Genomic DNA, 12,451 nt, shown 5'->3' with positions numbered 1-12,451 from the left:
AGACCGACCGACAGACAGACAGACAGACAGACAGACAGACAGACAGACAGACAGACCGACAGACAGACAGACCGACAGACAGACAGACAGACAGACAGACAGACCGACCGACAGACAGACACACAGACAGACAGACAGACAGACAGAATCGAAGACCTCCTAAGCTGAAGGTATTTGACTAATTTCCGCCTAAAAGCCAGACCCAAACTAAACTGTTATAACATTAGAAACATGACGATCACATACACAATCAGGATGCCATTTGATGGGTAACACCTTGATGTTTTGTGTGGATATGCTCAGATCATAGTTCAGAATAACAGACTACACATGACAAGGAGATAAAATCATCAATAATCAAATTAAAGCAGAATTTGGGTCCAATTAGGGCCCATCTGGGTTAAGAGGTTAACTATACTAGGCTATACTAGGCTATACTAGGGGACTATACTAGGGGGCTACACTAGGCTATACTAGGAGGCTATACTAGGCTATACTAGGCTATACTAGGCTATACTAGGCTATACTAGGGGGCTATACTAGGCTATACTAGGGGGCTATACTAGGGGACCATACTAGGGGGCTATACTAGGCTATACTAGGCTTTACTAGGGGGCTATACTAGGCTATAATAGGGGGCTATACTAGGGGACTATACAAGGCTATACTAGGCTATACTAGGGGGCTATACTAGGCTATAATAGGGGCTATACTAGGCTATACTAGGGGGCTATACTAGGCTATACTAGGGGGCTATACTAGGCTATACTAGGGGGCTATACTACGCTATACTAGGCTATACTAGGCTATACTAGGGGACTATACTAGGCTTTACTAGGGGGCTATACTAGACTATACTAGGGGGCTATACTAGGGGACTATACTAGGCTATACTAGGGGGCTATACTAGGCTATACTAGGCTATACTAGGGGGCTACACTAGGCTATACTAGGGGGCTATACTAGGCTATACTAGGCTATACTAGGGGGCTATACTAGGCTATACTAGGGGGCTATACTAGGCTATACTAGGCTATACTAGGGGGCTACACTAGGCTATACTAGGGGGCTATACTAGGCTATACTAGGCTATACTAGGGGGCTATACTAGGCTATACTAGGGGGCTATACTAGGCTATACTAGGGGACTATACTAGGGGGCTATACTAGGCTATACTAGGCTATACTAGGCTATACTAGGGGACTATACTAGGCTATACTAGGGGGCTATACTAGACTATACTAGGGGGCTATACTAGGCTATACTAGGGGGCTATACTAGGGGGCTATACTAGGGGACTATACTAGGCTATACTAGGGGGCTATACTAGGCTATACTAGGCTATACTAGGGGGCTATACTAGGCTATACTAGGGGGCTATACTAGGCTATACTAGGGGGCTATACTAGGCTACACTAGGGGGCTATACTAGGCTATACTAGGGGGCTATACTAGGCTATACTAGGCTACACCACAGCGGGGAGACAGCAGGGTAATACAGGTACAACAGCACCGTCTGTGTGACAGGGAGAGGAGGACAGAGGAGGACAGAGGAGGACAGAGGGGGAGGACAGAGGAGGACAGAGGGGGACAGAGGGGGACAGAGGAGGACAGAGGGGGAGGACAGAGGAGGACAGAGGAGGACAGAGGGGGAGGACAGAGGAGGACAGAGGGGGACAGAGGAGGACAGAGGGTGAGGACAGAGGAGGAGGACAGAGGAGGACAGAGGGTGAGGACAGAGGAGGAGGACAGAGGGGGAGGACAGAGGGGGAGGACAGAGGGGGAGGACAGAGGGGGAGGACAGAGGGGGACAGAGGGGGGCAGAGGGGGAGGACAGAGGAGGAGGACAGAGGGGGAGGACAGAGGGGGAGGACAGAGGAGGACAGAGGGTGAGGACAGAGGGGGAGGACAGAGGGGGAGGACAGAGGGGGACAGAGGGGGGCAGAGGGGGAGGACAGAGGAGGAGGACAGAGGGGGAGGACAGAGGGGGAGGACAGAGGAGGACAGAGGGTGAGGACAGAGGGGGAGGACAGAGGGGGAGGAGAATGGAGCTGCAGAGCCTCTGTTTCTATGGCTGCGTTCGTAAATTCGCTGTAAGAGCGCCGGAGCGCACACTGGGTTCAATCTGATTGGACAAGAGGCATTCCACGAGTGCTGATCAGATTCCAGAGCGAATTTACGAACGCAGCCGGTGTGTTCGTTCCCCTGCTGGTAGTACAGGTGTATGCCGACAGAAACACCGACGAGCAGAACGTGATCCTGTGTGTCATTTATTATGGAGACGCTTTATGTACCGTTTAGCGTTTAGTACACTATTTATTCCTCCCGGCCTCCGTAAACGCTCCTATTCTGTCCTCACCCCTCTGTCCTCACCCTCTGTCCTCACCCTCTGTCCTCACCCCTCTGTCCTCACCCTCTGTCCTCACCCTCTGTCCTCACCCTCTGTCCTCACCCCTCCTCACCCCTCCTCACCCCTCTGTCCTCACCCTCCTCACCCCTCCTCACCCCTCTGTCCTCACCCTCCTCACCCCTCTGTCCTCACCCCTCTGTCCTCACCCCTCTGTCCTCACCCCTCCTCACCCTCTGTCCTCACCCTCTGTCCTCACCCCTCTGTCCTCACCCCTCTGTCCTCACCCCTCCTCACCCTCTGTCCTCACCCTCTGTCCTCACCCCTCTGTCCTCACCCCTCCTCACCCCTCCTCACCCTCTGTCCTCACCCCTCCTCACCCTCTGTCCTCACCCCTCCTCACCCTCTGTCCTCACCCTCCGTCCTCACCCCTCTGTCCTCACCCCTCTGTCCTCACCCCTCTGTCCTCACCCCTCCTCACCCTCTGTCCTCACCCCTCCTCACCCCTCTGTCCTCACCCCTCCTCACCCCTCTGTCCTCACCCCTCTGTCCTCACCCCTCTGTCCTCACCCCTCTGTCCTCACCCCTCCTCACCCCTCCTCACCCCTCTGACCTCACCCCTCTGTCCTCACCCTCTGTCCTCACCCCTCCTCACCCTCTGTCCTCACCCTCCGTCCTCACCCCTCCTCACCCCTCTGTCCTCACCCCTCCGTCCTCACCCCTCCTCACCCCTCTGTCCTCACCCCTCCTCACCCCTCCGTCCTCACCCCTCCTCACCCTCCGTCCTCACCCCTCTGTCCTCACCCCTCCTCACCCCTCTGACCTCACCCTCCTCACCCCTCCTCACCCCTCTGTCCTCACCCCTCCTCACCCTCTGTCCTCACCCTCTGCCCTCACCCTCTGTCCTCACCCCTCTGTCCTCACCCTCCGTCCTCACCCCTCCTCACCCTCCGTCCTCACCCCTCTGTCCTCACCCCTCCTCACCCCTCTGTCCTCACCCCTCTGTCCTCACCCCTCCTCACCCCTCTGTCCTCACCCCTCCTCACCCTCTGTCCTCACCCTCCTCACCCCTCCTCACCCTCTGTCCTCACCCTCTGTCCTCACCCCTCCTCACCCCTCCTCACCCCTCTGTCCTCACCCTCTGTCCTCACCCTCTGTCCTCACCCTCCTCACCCTCTGTCCTCACCCTCTGTCCTCACCCCTCCTCACCCCTCCTCACCCTCTGTCCTCACCCCTCCTCACCCTCTGTCCTCACCCCTCTGTCCTCACCCCTCTGACCTCACCCTCCTCACCCCTCCTCACCCTCTGTCCTCACCCTCTGTCCTCACCCCTCCTCACCCTCTGTCCTCACCCTCCTCACCCTCTGTCCTCACCCTCCTCACCCTCTGTCCTCACCCTCTGTCCTCACCCTCTGTCCTCACCCCTCCTCACCCTCTGTCCTCACCCCTCCGTCCTCACCCCTCTGTCCTCACCCTCTGTCCTCACCCCTCCGTCCTCACCCCTCCTCACCCCTCCTCACCCCTCTGTCCTCACCCCTCCTCACCCCTCCTCACCCTCTGTCCTCACCCCTCTGTCCTCACCCTCTGTCCTCACCCCTCTGTCCTCACCCTCTGTCCTCACCCTCTGTCCTCACCCCTCCTCACCCCTCCTCACCCTCTGTCCTCACCCCTCCTCACCCCTCTGTCCTCACCCCTCTGTCCTCACCCTCTGTCCTCCTCACCCCTCCTCACCCTCTGTCCTCACCCCTCTGTCCTCACCCTCTGTCCTCACCCCTCCTCACCCTCTGTCCTCACCCCTCCTCACCCTCTGTCCTCACCCTCTGTCCTCACCCTCTGTCCTCACCCTCTGTCCTCACCCCTCCTCACCCCTCTGTCCTCACCCCTCCTCACCCTCTGTCCTCACCCTCTGTCCTCACCCCTCTGTCCTCACCCCTCTGTCCTCACCCTCCTCACCCTCTGTCCTCACCCCTCCTCACCCTCCTCACCCCTCCTCACCCTCTGTCCTCACCCCTCCTCACCCTCTGTCCTCACCCCTCCTCACCCTCTGTCCTCACCCCTCTGTCCTCACCCCTCTGTCCTCACCCCTCCTCACCCCTCTGTCCTCACCCTCTGTCCTCACCCTCTGTCCTCACCCCTCCTCACCCCTCTGTCCTCACCCCTCTGTCCTCACCCCTCCTCACCCCTCTGTCCTCACCCTCTGTCCTCACCCTCTGTCCTCACCCCTCCTCACCCCTCTGTCCTCACCCCTCTGTCCTCACCCTCCTCACCCTCTGTCCTCACCCCTCCTCACCCCTCCTCACCCTCTGTCCTCACCCTCTGTCCTCACCCCTCTGTCCTCACCCCTCCTCACCCTCTGTCCTCCTCACCCTCTGTCCTCACCCTCCTCACCCCTCTGTCCTCACCCCTCTGTCCTCACCCCTCCTCACCCCTCCTCACCCTCTGTCCTCACCCCTCCGTCCTCACCCCTCTGTCCTCACCCCTCTGTCCTCACCCCTCCTCACCCCTCTGTCCTCACCCCTCCTCACCCTCTGTCCTCACCCCTCCTCACCCCTCTGTCCTCACCCCTCTGTCCTCACCCCTCTGTCCTCACCCCTCCTCACCCTCTGTCCTCACCCCTCTGTCCTCACCCCTCCTCACCCTCTGTCCTCACCCTCCTCACCCCTCCTCACCCTCTGTCCTCACCCTCCTCACCCCTCCTCACCCCTCCGTCCTCACCCCTCCTCACCTCTCCTGAGAGACCCTGAGTCGTTCAGAGCTTCCTACGCTGAGCTATGGTAACTCTCCCGCACCTACCGCATATTACCTCCGGAAAACCGCAAAAACTAGGCATTCACCGGTAGGGGGAAGGTGCGGGAAAGTTACCATAGCTCATCGTAGGAATCTCTGATCGACTCGGGGTTGGTCTCTACGTGTCTAGGAGACTCAGGCGCATAAAAAACATGAAAGGGCTCATGTCTCTATCACAACCACACCACAGCTACGCGCGAATCATGCGAAAGGGAGCAAGATATGCCAAGGGACCTAACCCTAACCCTAACCACTAACCACTAACCACTAATAAGCTGCCAAACCAAAAGGTCTATCATCAAAACATAATCTAGGGATGTATAGGAATAAAAAAATCACATCTAGAATTTGCCCACCCAGATGGTAATGAAATGTTCAGGTTCTCTTGGCTGAGGGCTTTACCACGTCACGCGCAGTATCAACCAATGAAAATGCGTAGAGTGCGTCCAAGATACGCCCCTATATTTGCATACACATCTGACAATGACAAAGACAAACTATTCTATGTGAAAACAACATTGTCTTTCGCTTCATCAGTAATGTATGCAAACATAGGGGCGTATATTGCATGTTGTCCACGCCCCTGCGCATTTTCATTGGTTGATACTGCGCGTGACGTGATGAAGCTTTCAGCCGAGAGCAGACACTCTAATTTCCAATCATAGCATGTTTTCTTTTTTTAAAGGGTTAGGGCATATGAATCATAGTCAGTGTTTCCTCCAGGAATTGTTACAATGGTGGCGGGTAGTGCTGATTTTTTCGCGTGCACGCGCATGAAACGCGCACGCGCGCTCAAAACAACGACGTAATTTCAGCCAAAACTCGAGGATGGCCCAAAAAAATAAAATGTTTTCCTGTACTTCTCCCGTGTGTCTCTTATTGTCTGTGTCTGCATGTTTTTCCAGCATGTAATTCCGTTGTCAATAAAAACAAAAACACTGATCTGACGTTTTTTTTCACAACGTTATTACTTGTCACTTTAAGCCCAGGAGGGAGTTAGCGATTAGCGATGTTTAGCTTAGCTTAGTTTAACAGAAGTATCTTCACTTTTAACATGACTTCCCGTGGTCGTAGAGGGCTGGTCGACGGCTTAAAATGACCGTGTAGACCTGTAGACCTTATCCAGCTATAGTCTTGTGTTTCTACCCCGGGCATAGCCGGTGTTATTCACGGACAAACACTCCTGTTAGAGTGGTTCTAGTACACTGGACATAAGTAACACATAGAGAGGCTTCTCCTCTCTCTCTCCATCCTACACTACACTACACTACGCATCCTATACTACACTACACTACGCTAGCTCGCGGTGTTCGGGTGACAGCCAGGGCGCGTTCGTAAATACGCTCTGGAAATCTGATCAGCACTCACGGAATGCCTCTTGTCCAATCAAATTACTTGGTCCCTTTATGACGTTGAATCCAGTGTGCGCTCCGGGGCTCTCAGAGCGAATTTACGAACGCACCCTCAAGTTCAATACTCGCGACACACACGGACTGGTCCAGTTTCAGCGCTTGTGGGTGTGTCTAGCGCTGTGAAGGTCTGAAAAGCGGCCTAAATCTTTTTTTTTTTTTGGGGTTGAGAAATCTGAATGGTGGCGGAGGAAATTCCATCGTGGCGGTCCGCCACGATGAAATGCATGTAGAGGAAACACTGATAGTGGAGGTATGATATATCGCATATATATGGCATATATATATATATTCTTTGGTGGAAAGGCATTTTTAAAAGCCATTGTTAGTCACCACAAGTCTGTTCAAACCCAGGCAGCGAGACCAGCAGGAAAACACAACTAGATCATCTATAATTCTAACTGGATAGTACTTAGTTCGTTTCCAGTCATAGTCAGCTAGATTGCTTACTTAGCTAGCTTACTTTTACTTATCAAATGTACATTTTGTGATATAAACGCAGTGGAGACACTCTCAGCTGTCTTGCATCGCGCATAGCCCATAGCGTATATGTCTAATTGAGTCAACTGGTATTGTGGTTATCACCAAGTTCTCCCATACAGTGCTGATGGACTAGTATAGACCATTGCCGACATGTGTGAAAGGGGACAACACGGGAATAGCTTGGGATGTTGACATAGTTTGGGATTCCATGGAAATTATAGGGAGAAACAGGCTGTGTGTGAACGGGGCTATAGACGACTAACGACTCTCTCCCCGTCTGTGATGATAACTGCGTCGCTGCTTTCACACGTCACGCGCGGTATCAACCAATGAAAATGCGTAGGGGCGTGGACGACATGCAAGATACGCCCCCAGATATTTGCATACAGATCTGATAAAGTGGAAAAGAAAGAATGAATGTGGAAAAGAAAGAATGAATGTGGAAAAGAAAGAATAAATGTGGAAAAGAAAGAATGAATGTGGAAAAGAATGTGGAAAACAAAGAATGAAAGTGGAAAACAAAGAATGAATGCGTAAAAGAATAAATAAATATAGAAATGTATTTCGTTATACTGTGTGTATTCATTCATTTATTTGTTCATACATTCATTTATGTATCTATATATTTATTGTTAATTTTGACAGACTTGGTCCTCCATAGTGGAGCGACCCAAAACTGTGCACGTTTTGGCAGTGGCGGCCCCTCTCTCCCACACAATTATTTGTGCTAGTTTCCTGCAATTTTACATGTTGTTCATAATAAACCAGCACAATAAATAAAAATAATTGGAACATTTGATAAAACAAGACAAATTCAGACAATATATCATATTTATGTAAGTCTTAATAAACAAATACAGTAGCCTACAGAGTCTAAAAGAAAATTGGGCCTCATCAACAGGACTCAGCCCCTTGGTCAGCAGCAGAAAGACCCATGGTCATCATCTTATATACAGTGCATTGCTCATAGATGGCTATCATGTTATACAGTACCGTACATACCAGGGTTTTTCCTGGGTCCGAATGAGGCCTTTGGGATTGATGTTGAGGGACCCCCAATTGTTGTATTTGTATTGTACATTGTAATTAATAATAATAATAATAATAATAATAATAATAACAATGTTATATTATGTTACAGTAGAGAAACAAAAAACAGTTACCAAAACTGTAAAGTTGCAAAGTAGGCCTATCATCTCACCCAAATTAAGTGAATATTAAGTGAATAGGCCTATTTAAGAAACGGTATGCCATAGTGTCTCTGAGATAAAGGATACAATCCGTTTTCACACTCGTGTTGAATAACAGAAGATTAATGGAGGGGGAAAACATGAGTGTGAGGACGGAGGATGATGAGCAAAGTCCCATCATGGATTTTATCTGGAATTTCACTGCCAATCTCTCCTCCATCACCCCGAAAAAGAGAACAGAGGATGAAACAACTTGCGATTTGAAAGTACCAGCAGGCTACCAGATACATATGCACATATTTTGCTACCAGGGTTGCCAGACGGAATAGAACATTTCCAGCCCAACCAGTCTAAAAGCTGCCGAATCCACCCGTCCGGCGTGACCAAAAGTAGCCCAATCTGGCAACACTGCTTGCTACGTTCTAAGACTCACATGCAGCTCTCGTGAACACAGGTTCTTCCAGCAGCGCGCGCCTCCCGTTCGATTGCAGACTCAAGTTAACGCGCGTGCAGAAAGATGCCACGAAACTCGTGTCCGGTAGCTTTATTTAAAGGAATTTAAAAAAATAAAAGACTTGGCAGGCAGCTCTGTATGATACATTGGAGGAATCACGCAATGCGGGTGGATTGAAAATACGGAACAAACAGCGTTCCGTACTGGTTCAAAACGGGACGCATCTTTTAACTGTCAGACACGGAACGATTCCGTATTTTAAGGGACGGGTGGCAACCCTACCTCACCCTCTGTCCCGCCTGGTCCTACCGCCTCTGCCGCTCCTCGTCCATCTCAGCGGCGCCGCGGCGGTCAGAGCTGCTCGTATCCGCGGTGGTTCCGTCTGGGGGTGTCTTGTTGCGGAGGAGTGTGTGTGTGTGTGCGTGTGTGCGTGTGTGTGTGTGTGTGTGTGTGTGTGTGTGTGTGTGTGTGTGTGTGTGTGTGTGCGCGTGTGTCGTATCGTATCCGTACGGTCCCAAACCGGAGCGGAGGAGTGACCTGCTGCTTGTCTTGTATCTTGTAACCCAGCCCCCCAGCCCCCCCCCCCCTCCCCTAAATGCCACAAACGCTTCCGGGATGTCGGGAGTCTCCGCGGCGCAGCGATGAATCAGGAATTCAACGGTCGTTTCTGGAGAGAGAACATCACGTCTGTCACCTGTCACAGGGCGAAGCAGGCCAGGCGACCGGGCCAGCCGAGGTCCATCAGAACCAGCAGCAGAGGCAGAAACGCTCCTAGCAGGACCTGGATCGGAGCAGGACGCGTTAGAGGTCAACGCAGAACGCCGAGAGCTTGAACGCTGATTGGCTGATCCAGGACTCACATGTGCGCGTCATCACCCGGACCAGAGAGAGACACGGGAGAGATGGGACCCGTGGGTTATGTCCTAAATGTCTCTTTTAATGTTAGTCGATGAATCTATATATTTGTATTGTATTTTAGTGGTTTACATCGTATAGTAACTGCTAAATTTGTATTGTATTGTAATTTGTATTGTATTTTAGTGGTTTACATCGTATAATAACTCCTAAATTTCGTTGTTTGGTACCTGTACTGTAGCAATGACAATAAAGTCCATTCATTCATATAGTAATTCATCTATTATTTAGTTTGTTTATCTTTGTTCTATGCCCCTTGGATTGTATGGTTTATTCTTGTTTTATGATGTAGTTTATATTACTGCTGTTGTGTGTTTGATTGATTACTATTGTTCTATTATTATTTTTTTATGCTGTGTGGATATGTTAAAGCACTTTGAGCTTTAACGTTTGCAGGAAAAGTGCTACACAAATAAAGGTTATTATTATTATTATTGTTATTATTATTGTTATTGTTGTTATTATTATATTATAAGCAAGCTGAGCAAAGAGAAACAATCTCATCTGCCTCCACTGACTGCATATTAGAGGACAACTCGAGGACTTTATCACATCAAAATAACATATTTATTTATCAGGTGCATCTCACACAGCCGACCCTGACAGAGAAATGTTTTGGGATCTTGAGCTCCTCGCTCAACAACAGTCGACAACAATCAACAATCACTAATATAATATAGTAATACGAAGAAGTGACAATAGTCACTTTCATATGAATATGAAATATTGTATGAGGTCTGTATGAAATGCTGTATGACAACAAACAACGACTAAAACATTGTGATGATTCCTGAGTGCTTTCGGAAAATATCAACACTATGTCTTCGATATGCAATAGAGGACGATACAGTAGAGTTAACCAACCACAAGACACATGGAAGAGATCATTAGCTGCACACTCAAACAACTAATCCATTCTGTTAACCTTGTGTGATGTTCACTTTTTGGACCCTTTCGTACTCTTCGGGTCCAGTTGACCCGGGACATCATTGGGGTTTTAAAAGCACTTGTCTTGTCACGGTGCTCCTAGTCCCAAGGCTGACCCATACAAGGGGGTATACTCAGGGCGCAAGAGAGCCCCAAAATAGCCCATACTATTAAAGGGCGCCTCCTGTGGGCACAAACAGGTACTGTACCCAATAATGCACAATAGGTACTGTGTACACATTCAAAAGTGCATATCTTTTGTTCTGGTGGATCTAGGGGGCTGCCCTTTGGAGAGGCTGGAGCAGAGGATTCTCAACCCACAAAGTGTCAGACCCCTGGGAATAGGTGGGGCCGAACGACAGCATGATGAGTAGAAGCGTTTTTACACACATGATGCCCCTAACTTTGAAAATGCAAAATCCACTATAATAAAGACCTGGGTGTCATAAATCATACTTATCTAGGAAAAATGTTAATGAAACAATGTTTTCATTGCTGTTTATTATTTTGAATTGATATTCTCAATTGAATTTCACATTTATCTAATTATAATCAAAGCTGTAAAGAAAATACAGGTGATGAACAAGAATAGAAATGAAAGAACCAAACTGTTTTTGCCAATAGCTATGAAATACATCTCTCAAAAATGTCTGCAAATGCTGAATCACAAAACACGAACGGAATGTACACTGTTTTCACCGTCACTGTCGAAATACAGTATTATGTCTGAAAAATCCCAAATAATTCTGAAATACCACTGGCTACAATTGTGTGTGCATGGGTATGCCTGTCTACACAACACATGAAGCACAGAATGTGACAGTGTGTGTACCTCAAATGTACTTTTTGCAGTTGCATGTTTACATGTTTACAATGTTGCACTTCAAAGGGTAAAAAGTGCGAGAGCAGACGGCTTCTTGGCACGGGAAAGCTAGAGCAGAGGTGTGTGAGTGAGTGAGTGTCAGTGTGAGTGTGTGTATGTTTCTGTGTGTCTCTGTGCATCCGGGCCTAAATGACCCGAAGATCTTATGAAGGACATAAATGTGTTGGGGTATTGTAGGATGTGTAAAACATTTTTTTCCCCACTTTTACATGTTTTTCATAGAAAATAAGCCAAGGCCATGGAGTTTCATATTGATCAAATGTATTCTTGTACCATTTCTCACCAAGTAAAAATGTAAAACGGGTCCGGTTGACCCGAACACCACACAAGGGTTAAGTTCCTTGGGTGGTGGAGAACCTACAGTTCCTTGGGTTGTGACAGACAGCTGATTGGAGAACCTACAGTTCCTTGGGTTGTGACAGACAGCTGATTGGAGAACCTACAGTTCCTTGGGTTGTGACAGACAGCTGATTGGAGAACCTACAGTTCCTTGGGTTGTGACAGACAGCTGATTGGAGAACCTACAGTTCCTTGGGTGGTGACAGACAGCTGATTGGAGAACCTACAGTTCCTTGGGTGGTGACAGACAGCTGATTGGAGAAACTACAGTTCCTTGGGTTGTGACAGACAGCTGATTGGAGAAACTACAGTTCCTTGGGTGGTGGCAGACAGCTGATTGGAGAACCTACAGTTCCTTGGGTTGTGACAGACAGCTGATTGGAGAACCTACAGTTCCTTGGGTGGTGGCAGACAGCTGATTGGAGAAACTACAGTTCCTTGGGTGGTGGCAGACAGCTGATTGGAGAACCTACAGTTCCTTGGGTTGTGACAGACAGCTGATTGGAGAACCTACAGTTCCTTGGGTTGTGACAGACAGCTGATTGGAGAACCTACCGTTCCTTGGGTGGTGGCAGACAGCTGATTGGAGAACCTACAGCTGGCTAGGGAGAAACAAACCACAGCCATTTCCTTCCTTCTGTAGGCTACCTTAGGCCAGCCTTTAGTAGCTGTCTGTCATGTGACATATGACAGACAGACAGACAAACAGTGAGACAG

The sequence above is a fragment of the Nansenia antarctica genome, assembly GCF_963989245.1.
Source record: "Nansenia antarctica genome assembly, chromosome: 2".
Classification (NCBI taxonomy): Eukaryota; Metazoa; Chordata; class Actinopteri; order Argentiniformes; family Microstomatidae; genus Nansenia; species Nansenia antarctica.
Note: the sequence above shows the minus strand (reverse complement) of the source record.